This window comes from Dromaius novaehollandiae, chromosome 4 (genome assembly GCF_036370855.1).
Source record: "Dromaius novaehollandiae isolate bDroNov1 chromosome 4, bDroNov1.hap1, whole genome shotgun sequence".
Taxonomy (NCBI): domain Eukaryota; kingdom Metazoa; phylum Chordata; class Aves; order Casuariiformes; family Dromaiidae; genus Dromaius; species Dromaius novaehollandiae.
The window spans coordinates 69069067-69083453 of record NC_088101.1 but is presented as its reverse complement, the minus strand read 5'-3'; positions in this window follow the sequence as shown (position 1 = coordinate 69083453).

Sequence of the window (14387 nt, the reverse complement as noted above, 5' to 3'; positions counted from 1 at the left end):
TCCCTATTGAGTAAAGGAACTGACATTCGGTAGTTCATCAAAATCAGTGAGTTAAAATTTGGCTGTAGGGTTTGCATATTTTAATTTACAAAATGACCAACTCACAGGAAGATATGTAAGACATTTTCTGAAATACATTTCTTCTCTAAATGAACGAGCATCACCACAGAACTGATCTAAAAGTGACTGTATCCCTTGCAGTTTTCTGCATAACAAATAGGAGAAGCTAGGATAATGCTGGATTTAGATTTGGGCTTTTATTGGTTGCCAAAGACTGCACAGCAATGAGCGAGAACTGGCATGAGAGTATTTTGATCTGTGAACTGAGATGTTTCACTGGAGAAAGAGACAAGATTCACTGAAATTACTGCCAGGAGCAACTCCTGAATCACATAGTCTAACTTATACTATACAAAGACGTCAAAGCCTGTTTTGACCGCAGAGAATTGTATCTGATTCAAGCTCTCTAGAAAAAGATTTCTTAATCTGAAAACATCCAGAGTTAGAGAAGCCCTTGCTTCTCTTGGTATTCTGTTCCCAATGACCATTCACCTTCGGTGTTAAAAATAAACATCTCCATTTGAATGCTTTAGGATTCAGTTATGCTAATTTTACAGAGAGTAAAGCATTATTTAGCATCCCATGTCTAATTCTCATGATTGGAACTATATAGTCATGTCACCTCTCAGTCTTTTTAAAACCAAACAATCTCTCTCATACGGAAATTTGTCCCAGCCCTTTGAATCACTTTTCTGAATTTTTTTCTTCACTCTTTGCAGTTTCTCAGCATCCCTAAAAAACACAGCTGCCAAAACTATATATAGTATATATACTACAGTATTCCAGTACTAGTCTCATTGATACCATATGAAATAGCTTCTTTGTTCCAACTCATCATTCCTTTTATATTTCCAATGATTGTGTTTTGTTCTGTGGTTTGTGGGTTTTTCTTTTTTTTTTTTTTTTTTTTTTTTTTTTTTTTGCCCCTGTGCATTGAGAATCGGTGTTCAGGCACCCACTGAGCAGTCCGTTGTTTTGTAGATTGACCCCAAGTTCTTTGTTCCCATCTAGGTACCATATCTAGATATACCTGTGTATGTGGTAATATGAAGACACAAGTAAATTTTTAACTAGAAACAATATCGCAGCCAGCTTCATGTATTGAATGTTAGTTTTGCATAAAGGACTCCATGTTTCTGAAACCAACCTTTTGATGTTTTTCTGGGAGAACTATTACAGTGATGCTATAACAACATCTAACAAGTAAACCACAGACACAACAGAATTGTGTTCTGGCTCTTCCCACACAGTTCCCACTTGAAACCTGCATCTTTCAAATTACAATCATAGAATAATATAGGTCAGCTGGTCCAACCCCAGCTCTAAGCAGGGCCAACTTCTGTGTTCGATCAGGTTGCTCAGGGCCTTGTGCAGTTCTACACAGGTTCTTGTCCAAGTTCCAGGCAAGCTGCTGCAGTCCCAAGGAAACTGCTGTATTACCCTCTACATATTATCCATCACTATAACAGACATACATTTCAGCAAATATTTATTTATTTCCAGAATTGAAATTAAAACGTTGCATAATATCAGGACTAAGTCTCTCATGAGATGCACTAGAAACATCTCAGTGTGAGGCCTGATTCCTGCAGGTATAATTTTAAGTGTATTATTTATTGAATGTTTAATCCAGATAACACATTTCCAATTGATAACACATAGCATTGATTTCTTTTAAACCAGAATGCCATTTAGTATGATGGTACAGCACTCTGCAAGGAATTATATCTATGAAGATTGATCTCTACCAATCAAACATTGTCTCATGAAAGAATGACCACAAATATTCATAGGAGCTGTACTTAAAATATATATATATATAATTTTATCCTTGTTGATCATGTAAATCCTGTATTGACTTATGCTATACTCTGCAAGGTTAAAAGTTCACATAGGTCATGGTGCTTTGAATATTGGTACAACAATAACACTGCTTCTGTTCTCTGGAGCTTTACAAGACATACTAAAGTGAACATCTCTGGGTGAGAGATATCCTTAGCAGACTCTCCTTGAAGTCTCAGCCACAGCTAATTGAGCATTTTTTTAAAATAAAATATTATCCTTAATAGATGTTGTTTGACATCCTCCAAGGTCACTAGTGATGAGTCAAAACACAAATGTTATTCGTGCAAGACTGCTGACTTCCATATATTAAATATGCGGTTTTGAACTGCTTTTTCTACACTCCTGAGCAGACCTGTTAGGTTTGTCCATTAGCTCTATTTTGCAACATCTTGCAGCCAGACTGTTCTCCTAAGTTTGCAATGCCATGTTGTAGTTTTTCTCCCACTCTAAAACACTGTATGCCAGATATGTCAACTACCTACCTGTAGCTGGCATACAGAGTTACAGAGCAGGATGGTGGCTGGGGTGATATGTTACATCAGGTGAGTGGGCAAAGGATACCTGTTAGAAGGCACGTTCCTGAGGTGCAGGCTAACATTGAGCCTCTCTCTGTCTAGCTTTGAATTTGGTATACAGAATCCTAAGAGCATTTGGGTTTGTATTTGCTGCAGGAATGAAATGGTATTGGTGAGTACTGTTCCACAGGTCTTTCTAGAGATCATCCTGTGGACTCTTTTCCATGAAAGTTGAGTATCAAGGAAGCTGATGGCAGCCACTATTGTGAAAGAGTAAAGCTTCATAATCTTGTCCAGTCTGAGAAAACAGGGAGTGTTTAAAAAGAGTTAAACTGTGTTGGCTAGGCATATAATATAGACAGATTTGCTACCCTTTAAATTGTATGGAGGTTTGTGGCTGAATGTTGAATTCAGGGACAAGATCTAAAAAGTGGATGGAATTTAAGTAACAAATGTCTTTGTGGATCAATTCTCAGCTGCTTAAGAGCCAGATATGTTGCGCTGTACAGTGCTTTTCAAACAGTTCCCATTTTCTTTGTCTTGATAGGACTTAATTTGTGTTTCTCACAAAAAGCCAGAGATTACATCATTTCTGGTTCTTGCCCTTCTGTTTCTTACTGTCCTGCCATGATTGTTGTTGTAGCCCTAGCTCTAGTTTGGCTATACCAGTGATCTGTAATTTCAGTTGATTCATGACCCAAAGATACTAACCAAGCAACATAACAGTGTCAACGTTTTACTTTGCTGCCCCTCTCAACTTGAAGAAATACACACTTATGGTAAACAAGGAGTACAGGCAAAAAGAGAAGGCATGGTCTTGTGAGCCAAAGATGAGAAGCCACGTGTCTATTCCAGTTTGAGTAGAACTTTCTCCTTTTCTCACCAAAGTCATTTGTTCATCAAACTACATTTTACTAGTCAAGTGTTAGTTACTGTTTAGTGCTTAGTCTGAAATACCACTCTACATCTTTACTTCTGGAAACCAAGGGGGAGTTAAAATTGTATTACAATTTTAAGGATGAGAATAAGCAGTGAATGAAGAGAGATGAAGAAGAATTATAGGCTACTAAATTTAACTTCAATACCTGACATTTAACTGGAACAACTAGCAAAGCAAGAGCAGTCAGTATGTAAACAGCTAGAAGAAAATGCAGTGATAAATCAGTAACACATTTGTAAAAAGCATAAATCAAGTGCAACCAAATTAATTGGTTTCTTTCATGGAATAAAGTGTGTATAAAGGTAACACGGTAGACACAGAACTTCTTGATGTTAGTAAGACACTGATACTGGTCGCACATGACAATCTTAGAAAGAAGATAAAAAAGGGTGGATTAGATGAAACCAGCATAAAATAAATACACAGACAAAATAAATGAAACACTGGGAAAGTTTATGAGTAGTTCAGATGGTAGCTGGGAGGAGGTCAAATACATCTCAGATGACCAGACATCTTAAATGGCACAATTTAGACTTGAGGTGTGGCAGGAGAGGTTTACTTAAAAGGAAAAAAAAAAAAAAAAAAAAAAAAAAAGAAGGACCAAAAGACCATAAAACATTATCTAGTACAAGAAACAGCTAAATAAAGAAACTGAACAGACCAGCAAAAATTACAGCCATTTTGGTTCTATGCCAGCACCAGAATAGCTTACATCACCATTGTTTTTCTGCTACACAGCTGAGTTTCTTTATTTAGATGTATTAAATACTCTAAAGCATATCTAAATAAAGCTTTGATTACTGCAGGATTATCTCACATGTATTTATTGACATTGCTTCTGTTGACTGATATTTCTGCCCATTCATCTAAAAACCCCATGATTCATGAAATGTTTATGCCTTTTTGTTGTGACGGAGTGAGAAAAGATGTCTAGTGGCATCACAAGTCTCTGGGAATTTTTGCTACATTTTCTTTATAAAAGCAAGTAAAGATTCTCATGATTGTTTATTTATTTTTATCACAGGAAATATTCACTCTATTGGCAGTATGGCCACCTAAGAGTTGCTATATTTCAAGAATACAGAACAAAAACCTGTTCTTGTCCCAAGGGCTGATCAGTCAGGCTTCCAGTTGCAGTAACGTCATTGTAAATCAGTATTCTAATTTTACCTGCCTTCCCCACCTTCAAAAATCTGTATTATGAAAAACCCTTTGTAGTCCACTACAGAATGATAAACACAACCTGTAATTTTTGTAATGTAAAGACAGTTCCTCCCACAAGATGCTCAAATCTTAAGAAAGCTGAGTTCAACAAATACGCATCCCCATGATTTTTTCATACTGGACCCCACCAATCCGACTCTCACTGGTCAGGAAACTTAGTGCTCATAGCATTTTACTTTAACCGAGAGTCTAACCATATCTAATCCACTTCACATTGAACAATCTAATCCTTTGTAATTTTGGAGCTAAGTGAAAGAGCTGTAAGCAAGTTTATACTTCTTGCTTAAAATACCAGAGGTGCTTAAGCTGACAGTCTGTACATCTTCCTCGCTTAGGTACACTCTGTCAGTGAAAGAAAGGCTCTTGTCTTTAGCATTTGTGCCCCAGATAGTCTAGCAAGCCATTGTATTCATATCTTCAGACCATGCTGCAATTTTCCTAGGCTCTTTTCTGAATAGAGCATATAATGTCAGGAGAATAATTCTATCTTCATAAACAATGCCCCTGTTGATGACTGTATTGTTTATAAAACTCACCTATTTTATGTTCAAGCAGTACATTATATGAATGTGAAAATAAAATATGTATTTTAGGGTCTTAAAGATGCACAGCTGAAGACTTCCTTCCTCTTCTAAATGCAAATGCTATTAAAATCACTTTTTCAGCAATTAGGGAGCATTAGGTAGACTCTCAGTTAAGATAAATTTACCTCAAGAATGTATTCATCACTCTCTTCAAAAGTAAAGCCCAAAAGCAAAATGCACATAGTTGCCAGCAGCTTTAGTTAAAGCTAAAATTAGCCATGCTGATTAAATGGATTTTGCATAACCTTAGCTCTTAATCCTTCATATTGGTCTTTTTTTCTTTGAAAAACCTTGAAATACCAATAACCTAAAGGTTTATAGAGTTACTTTTTAATACTACTTAGTTAAGATTTAATCCTTTGTATAATAGTTAACATTGGCACCATCTTTTAATAGCTGAAGATTTCTAACATGCACTTACCTAACAAAACAGACAGATTCCAGGGAAAGAATGGCAAAGCACATAAAGCAGCAGAACTTTAATTTAAAGAATTAAAAATGTACTTACAAGAAATGAAATTGAAGTAACAGTAAATTAATCTTTCAGTTTTCACCCTTTCTATAAATAGTAGTCTTTTAGAACTTTAAAATAATATTTCTTTTCATGCTAAATTCTCTCCCTTTCCATTTTCTTTAACTCAGATCCGTATTTTCTAATGGCTAGATTGTTCCCCACCTTACCTGGCTAAGCAGGACATTCCATTTTCTAGTAAGACCAATGTGGAATTTGACTCATAGCCTGTTTTGGAAAACAGCTCTTATTTCATAGATTCTTCTTCTAAACAAGTAAGATAGTACTGGGGCTTGGATGGTGCTGAGTCTATTATTTTGCTGTCAGAGACAAATTAAATTGCTTCTTTTAAAAGGTGAAATCATTCCTATTCTCAGATCAGGACAAGTGGGAATCAGGTAGATTGTCCTTATTGAAGTGGTGTATCATTGTGAACTTGCCTCTTGCTTTGGCTGTTCCTGCTAAGAGAGGGTTCTCTCCCTGAAGATTAATCTAATGCACTTTGCTTCTTGTTTGCTTCAGGCCAAGAGTGCAAATATTGTTAGTTACCAAAGCTCAGCTGACACCTGGAAGCTCATTAGTTTACAATAATTCCTTTGTGGGCCCTGCCTCAGAGTTCCAGAGCATTTTCTCATGTGCCTTTTCGTACAAAAATTAATCAGCTTTTGCATTTTCTGATATTTATTTCTTATCACCAGTAATTTGAAGAGAGTTCGGGAGCCTCAGTGATCCTGCTTGCTTTCACCTGGAAATACTTGAGAAAAATCCATAAATGAGCTACTATGCATAGTTAATAATTATAGTTCACATCTCTCTTTTGCCAGCCAGACAATTCAAAAAATCAATTATAAAGCAAATTATTAATTAGTTAAACAGTTAATGTTTTTACTCTTTTATATCAATTAGGCTTCTTTCCTCTGTGTTTAAGCATTAATTTATTAATTGTTTTAATCACCACTTCATCAGCAATGAACTCAGAGCAGCTGACAGTTGTGTTTTGTTTATATATTTGATCAATACAACCAGCTGAAAACTTTCAGCATCATTGATCATGTCGTTCTGCTGAGTAATTGGCCAGTAAAATTGGGTATTTGGAAACTAACGACTGAGTGGTTCAAGGGTCAATTTAGTAAGAAACTGAAGTTGGCTAAAACAGACTTCCCCCCCCCCTTTTTCTGTTTCTTCAGTGGGTGGTCTTGTGGATGATCCATGATCTCATCTCCAGTCTTTGTAGTGTTTTTCCTCTTTATAAATGACAGACTTGTTCCATAGATCACCTTACCCTGCTGTCTGTACTGTATTGCAAAAGTAGTAGCAATGGTATTCCAGGTGGAGAGCATAATGACATTTATAGTTCAGTTTCCTTAATGTTTTCTTTCTGTCCTTTTCAGTTACTTGTAACTTTTCCAGACTTTCACCTTCATAGCTGAAATTTCTCAGATATGATTGTTGCCCAAACTTCAATTTTATCTGAAGTGTTAGCAAAACACATTCCATCCAGCCCCATGATCTTAAGTTGTGTAATAGATCACCTTTTATTGTGTGAAGAGTTGTGTTTCTTCCTGCAGAAATTTAAGCGACGCTTATACCAGAAGACTTTGAAATTTAGGTCAGAGAGCACTTAGTATAGACATGTTCTTTTCAGTGGTTTATTAAAAGTCTATTCCTATGTGGCGGAGTTATATAGATTATCAAAACTATGTTTCCTTTTCAACAGTGTGGGTCATGTGTGAAAAGAAATAGAACTTTGAAAAACTAATGAAAATTATGAGATTGCCAGTGTTTGGAGAGTTGAATTATTTCCTATACTCTTGGAAAGGTTCATGTTTTAGAATGAGTTCACATGAACATTTATCTCAGTAAATGGTATGGTGACTTCACTCAGGAAAGTGGCACCTAGGAAAGACTCCACAATGGTCAAAGAATCATAAAGAGACATAAGAGACATAATGCCTGAAAAAGTGAGTGGGATGAATGAACTCATGGCAGCTTAAACATATCAGATGCTGTGAGTCGGATAATGTCATTCCTCCATAGATTTTGCTGAAATTAGAAAAAACTTTCTTGCCCACCATTCAGAAGAGCTCACTATGGTCACTGCTTCTTGAGTGACACTGCTCATTTTTTCTTCTCCCTTTTCATGCTGATAATCACAATTTCTTGCAGTTATATTAGGCTCAAGTAGCCTAACAATCTTGTGAGCTATTCCCAGCTTTCAACAGAAACTTTGTTTCATTTATCATAGTAACAGATAGCTTCAGTATATATACACAAGCTTCAGTATATATACACAAACATAAATTGAGAAGAGTTTGGATTCAAGTTGTAATGATTGCTAAGAGGATAAATTGTAAAGTGCTGGGTAGACAGCAACAGAGATAAACCACAATGGAAAAACATAGCAGTTTTTTTGATACTGTTCAATGAAAAAGCTGCTGTTGTTTGCAGATAGATTTACCACATCTATTAAAATTCTAGTCCCACAGTAAAATACTGATCCACCCTCTTATTAGATTGTGATCACAACTCACTTCAAAGGCAATTAGAATTATTTCTTCTGTAAAACCACCTCTTTCCCTGACAGATTCACAGGAGAAATTTGAATGATAAAAACTATCAAAAAGGTAATCTCTAATGTCATTTACAGTTCTCTTATTAGAATTGATTGTATACTGAATACAAACCTTTAAGATTTACTTCTCCACAGGAGTTGAGATGCTGCAGTATTGACTTTAATAGGCCATCATTCATTTAACTTTTAAAATACAAAGTAAATTCAGTTCAGGAAACTTGCCATTGCAAAGTTATGGATGAAAAGATCTGTTTCAGCATGCAGTCAACAATACGTATGGGTTGCTGCATACAAAATGTTTAGAAGGGCAGAGTGATACATGATTTTGAGTTTCAAGTCTTCTTTCTGACATTTTAACTTTTCACTTACAAAGCTCCATTAATGTCATTTTTTGAAGGGTTATACTAAGTTTCCTGTTCTGTTGAGTATTTTTACATACATACTCTCCAGGACAAAGCAGCACTGTAAACTGACTTTTAATATGTACATAAATAGAGAAGACAGTTAAATCTAACAAAATCTCTTAGCTTTCCATTTTTCTAATTGTATGCAGTAAAACAAAACATCTGTTTACATGTTTTCCTGACTCCTCAGAAATGTGCTCAATGCAAGATAATTCTGCAGTAGATGTGAGAAGGTGCAGATAGGTATAGTCCCCTGAAAAGGACATTTGCCTGATAAAAGATCCAGATGTTTTCCTAATCCTGATATTGATCTTTTGTATGGCTTTTGAGTAATTGTCTTTTCTCTAGGGACTCTGTTTTCCTCCCAAAGGTCTTTTCAGGGACAGAGAATGAAAATCTGAGCATAGCAGTGCTGGAGTCTTTGCACTGGGATGTTTACTGTGTTGTGGCAGAAAGGAACAGATATCAGTTGTTTTTTAGGGAATCTGTGTCTTTTGACAGTGTTATTCCCTGCTTAGATCTTACCTTTCCATTTGCTCATTCATGAACTCCAGTAATTGTGATAATTCACAATAATTCAATGAACCAGTAATTCTGGTTCATAGTCATTGAATAACTTGGCATGTTCAAGAAAAAAAAAGTTCAAAAAAATTTATAGCCTTATTCTTTGTGTATTATTTTTCAGTTAGGGGAGAGACTAAACCAGTGGCTAGAGAATTGCTGGAGAAAATAGCTAGATATTGCCAGAAACAAAAGATATAATAATCACCAGATCTTCTCTTAAGAAAATATTCCCAGGTTGCTTGATCATGCTGACATTCTCATCGAACTTTCCTAGGAGTACAACAGTTTTGTTTTGTTTAAACCTTCTCCTTGAAAGGCAATGTATGCTTAAGGCAGTAATCCAGCTATATAACAATTGCAGGCTTTATAAGCAATAGCACATGACAGAGCATGCTGAGAGATACACATCTTGGGTCTGATCTAGGCATCAATCCAAGACTCTGCTGCAACTGCAAAAGAAATACGGATTTTTTTAATACGTACAACCTGCAGTCTGTAGAAGACCTTTAGAAATCTTTTACATAACATACCTTAACTAGGTGGGTGTCTAATCTTGATTAGGAGTGGGAGAGCAAAACAAAAAATCCGAATCCCTTGTGCAATATCCATTTAAGATCCCATTGCTATACTGGCAGTTCAGCCATGTTAAAAGAAGGCTGAGATAAATAGCTTTTAAAATGTCAGTTACAGATATGTGAAAAAAGACAGATTTTGGTCGAAGAAACAATTCAGGTACCATTCACGTGCTATAGTTTCTTCTCCTTTCATTCAGGTTGACTAAAGGGTTTATTTCGATGAAAGCTAAGATGTGATACAATTTCCAAAGACTTTAATAGAAAGCTTGCGTTGATTTTGTTCATAGAGACTGGTTCTAGCTATATAGACTCCGAAGTAGAATCTTTTTATATTCTATTCTACAAATAGGAAGCATGGTAGAATTTGCATTTTTCCACCTCCCTCTGAGGCATTCCAAGCTACGTTGTTTCAAAGGAAGAAAACAGCAAATATGGAAGGAGGGACTTTGAAAAGTAGAGATGATTATGAATTTTTTATGAAATATTTTTTACTGTTGAAAACTGATAGATCCATTAATACCCAAGTATTTTTCTAGAGGCTTATCATTGTGATAGAGCTTTTGTCAGTAAGATATCCAGATGTCAACCTAAGCCAAAACAAATACATTGTTTTGGCTATTAATAATACAGAAGCTTTAGCATTTTCAGACACTGAAGGAGTGAACTGAAATTTGGACACAAATGACACCTGCGTGTCAGCGCACATGTCTTGCCATATCTGTTAAGATTCACTCAGATTTGGACCCAGTATAAAAATTGGAAAACATACACTTCATACAAACTCAGGTTGGAGTTTGGTAGCATAGCTGACCAAAACTTCAATCCACTTTGAGAACGATTCCGCCCTTCTCAGCTTCCTTGCGTTAACTGGATTGGACCATGCCAGCACAGTTTAAACAGGCTCCATTCTGCAGTTTAGAGACCAAACAAAACTTTCCTTGCCATTTTCCTACTGCTGCCAAAGGTTGTTAAAAAGCAGACACTAAGATGAGGAATGCAAGCCAGGAGCAGAGTATAAAAATAATTTATAATCAGTAGAGCACACGCTGCTGCAGAACTTGGAACTCAACATAAAGTTCCTCAGTCTTTGGCAAGGAAACAAATAACTGAAACCAATGACAAGCTGTAGTAATAGTCCACATAAAAGGTAACAGCTTTTTGTTGTTACATCTTCTTGCTTTGGCAGAGACTAACAGAGGAAAGTGGTGTGAGTAGCAGCACCACTAGTTGCCCACTTTTTAAATACATTTAGTGAACTGTTACTAACTTTGTATTCTGCTAAAAGAATGTTAATTTACAAAATCTGGTTTTCAGAGGCTAGAAATTCATAGATTGCCTTCGTGTCCCCATCCCGGTCTATGTCATAGGTCATGATATAATCTTTTAATGACCTAAACACCCACTAGTTTTCTACAAGATTCCCTGGGAATGTAAAGAACCAGAAACATTTTTAAGAGCTCAGTATGTTTACCCAGCCTTCACATCCTCATGTGTTTAGATATTGCCTCCTACTGGATATTGATCACAGCAGCCAAAAGCTTTAACACAACAACTATTACTAGGTCTATTCACCAGCATAGTTTGAAAGAGGCAATTGAGAGAGATGGGTACAAAGGAGTTGGGTACAAAGAATAGGCTTGTTTACCCATAAACTCCTTTTTTTGTTGTGTGTTTTATAAAATTCTTCAGTATTCTATCAGAAGAGGAAAAATATGTATGATTTCATCTATGCTGTGGAAGTGCTCAGTTTTCTCTGAATTGAGCTAAAATACAAGGTAAGATCTGAGGAGCTTAAATTGAATGAGATACTGTATTCATCCGTTTGACTTCTTTGTTAAGCAGACAACCTCTGTGATGATAAAAAGGTCAGTGCTACACTATTATGCCTACCGTATCCTTTAATCTTTTTTTTCATTTATGTGTTTAAATCAAGCAAGAGACAGCTATGTTAAAGAGTTATATTGATTTTTTTTTCCTTTTGATTCTATTAGTTTAGCTTCAGGGTCAGGTGTATGTTTTGTGATGTTTCCGGAACAACATCATCCTAATACATCACTGCACATCTGTAATAGTGTTTGGAAGACTGAAAAATATACATAAAGCATAAGTTATTTGAAAAATAACCTGTATTTACTGAATTCCAAATAGGTATTTGGATTACTTTGTCAAATTAAAGTACTGCTGTGCTACTTATCTCACTTTCCAGGTGCAAGCAGTAGTGTTCACTAATATTTTGCAGGATAAAAATGAAGAGTACAGTGGATAGTATTTCTTGCAAAAGGAAAAAATTATTTACAGCATAATGGCATAGCACAAATCTTTTGAAAAGTAATATCAACTACTGTCTCTCATAGTGTGCTGCTGCTTAATAGTAGATTGTTTCATATTGCTGATATAGGGAAGTGAATTTTATGTAAATGCACTAATATAATGGGATTTCTTAATCCTGACTGGTGGAAGAAGCTTTTCAAGCATATTTGCTAAAGTCATAGTCAATGTCATTAGTCATAGTCAGTGACATTAGAAACAGCATTTCTATAAGAAAAGAAAATGAAAGATACAGTTTCACTGCTATAAAAACTAGTTGCACTATTTCTAGCCCATTCTGAAAACGAAATGTGGTGACTTTACAGGACTTAATACATGTCATAAATGGTGAAATCATTCGGTTTAGTCAGCATATCCCCAGTACCAAATCAATTTAAGCAGAATCCTTTCCTAGCTTATTCTTTGTATGTGTTAAAATAAGAAATAATATCTGAAAGGAAAAAAAAGATAAAAAGTGTTAAGAATTTTTCTAGGTTATTAGTGTTTCAGTGAGAAAATCTGCATGGAACTAAAAAAGAACAAGTAGTTCCATGATCATTAGCAGTTTTAAAAACAGGTTTGTCTGGAGGTTTTTGGCTTTTGCTTTTTTGTGGTTTTGTGTATCTTGCCTGGAGTGTTTCCCATGGGTATCAGCATTTGTAATGTGTCTCCTCTGAGTATACTCTCTGGTGTCTAATATGTTGTGCTTCCATTTGGGGCTTTGCATCAGCTGCAACACCAGTGTGAGTCTATCCAGTTTATTTAGCCACATATTCTCACAAATGTTAGTTTTCTGTCAGATTTGGTTGAAACTGGCTAATGATTTCCAGTGATGTTAGTGGAGGGTTGATAGACACACAGAGGACAATGTTGCATCATCCCGGTAACAACATTCAGACTTCTCAGCTCCTTTTTTACCCACTGTACCAGGCTACGTGCCTGGAATGCCCCTTTCCCTCTGGGGGAATAGAATAGCAGCCAGGAGCTGTAGTCTATGCCTGCTGTGCCCTGCTTTGGCTAGGCTCCTGCCCCCCTCTTCTTGTTGATGAGCCCATCAGTCTGGCACGTGGCGTCAGAAGCCCACAAGGAAAGTCCGTGCTGTGCTGGGAAATACATAAGCTGTGAGGGTTAGGGTGGGAGGATAATACAGAGAGAGCACATGTGCGAGTCCCAGGAATAAAACTAAAGTGATCTGTTAGGTTTCTGAGGATAAATACGATTTAGTTCTTAACAGAAGTTTCACAAAGTATCTTGATACTGGACACTGGGCCCACGTTTTCAAAAGAGACAAAACTGACTTCCATGTTTGCATTCATGTGGACACTTACTTGAATGATGTTCCAAAGCCAGGGGACCCTTGCTTGAGATGTTGGGATTTTGAAGTGTATATTTTATAAATAAAAAAAAGAAAAAGGAACATACTGGTTATAAAGCAGAATATGGTATGTGCAGGGAAGATCATATATGCATAGGTTTGAAAATTTGGCTGTGGGGAGTAATAGTGTACAGATTCATGACATAAATAGTGAAATTGTACTGCTTTCACATCCAATTAAGATTTCTGGGCCTTCTATTTTAAAGATGATAAACAGTGCAGTTTAAAATTATTCAGACAAGTCATCCTAACCTGTTGCATCCAATTCGATTAGCTGCAACAGACATTTGCTTGGCAAAATCGTATCAAGCAACTTTGCCGTTAGACAGTTTCTACAAACTGCTTAACACTGTCCCTTTTTGCAAAATATAGGCAGCTCTCCCTGTAACAGCAGTGGAGGGGTACTGTCTCAGCAAGCAGGTTTCATTTACAAGGGATCTTTTCCATGTTTGTTTATGATTCTGATATTTTTTATGTTACTTTTCATATATAGCCTCCTTTTTTTCCCCTGACATTTTTGCATGACAGTTCATTGTTTTTAAGTTTGTTTACTTAGAAGGCAAACAATACAGAAATATGGAACAGCAGGGAACATGGTGCATGAAGGAGCTTTTGCCAGTTTTTCTACTGAAATGTAAAAATTTAAAACCGACTCAGCGTGCTGCTGTGTGCACACTCACTCTTGTGCCATCACAGAGAAGCAGTGACAAACTTCTGAGCGGCCAGACCTATGCAGACAGTTGGCAATGAAGGACAGCCAAGAACTACCAAAGACTTTTGAAGACTGATGACCAACATGGAATATCACTTTATACAAATACTGTGCAGGCTAATGCTGTGCCATGCAGAATTATCAAAACTCTTTCTGGTACGGGAAGTGGTACGACATTAGAGGCATTCCACCATAGTTC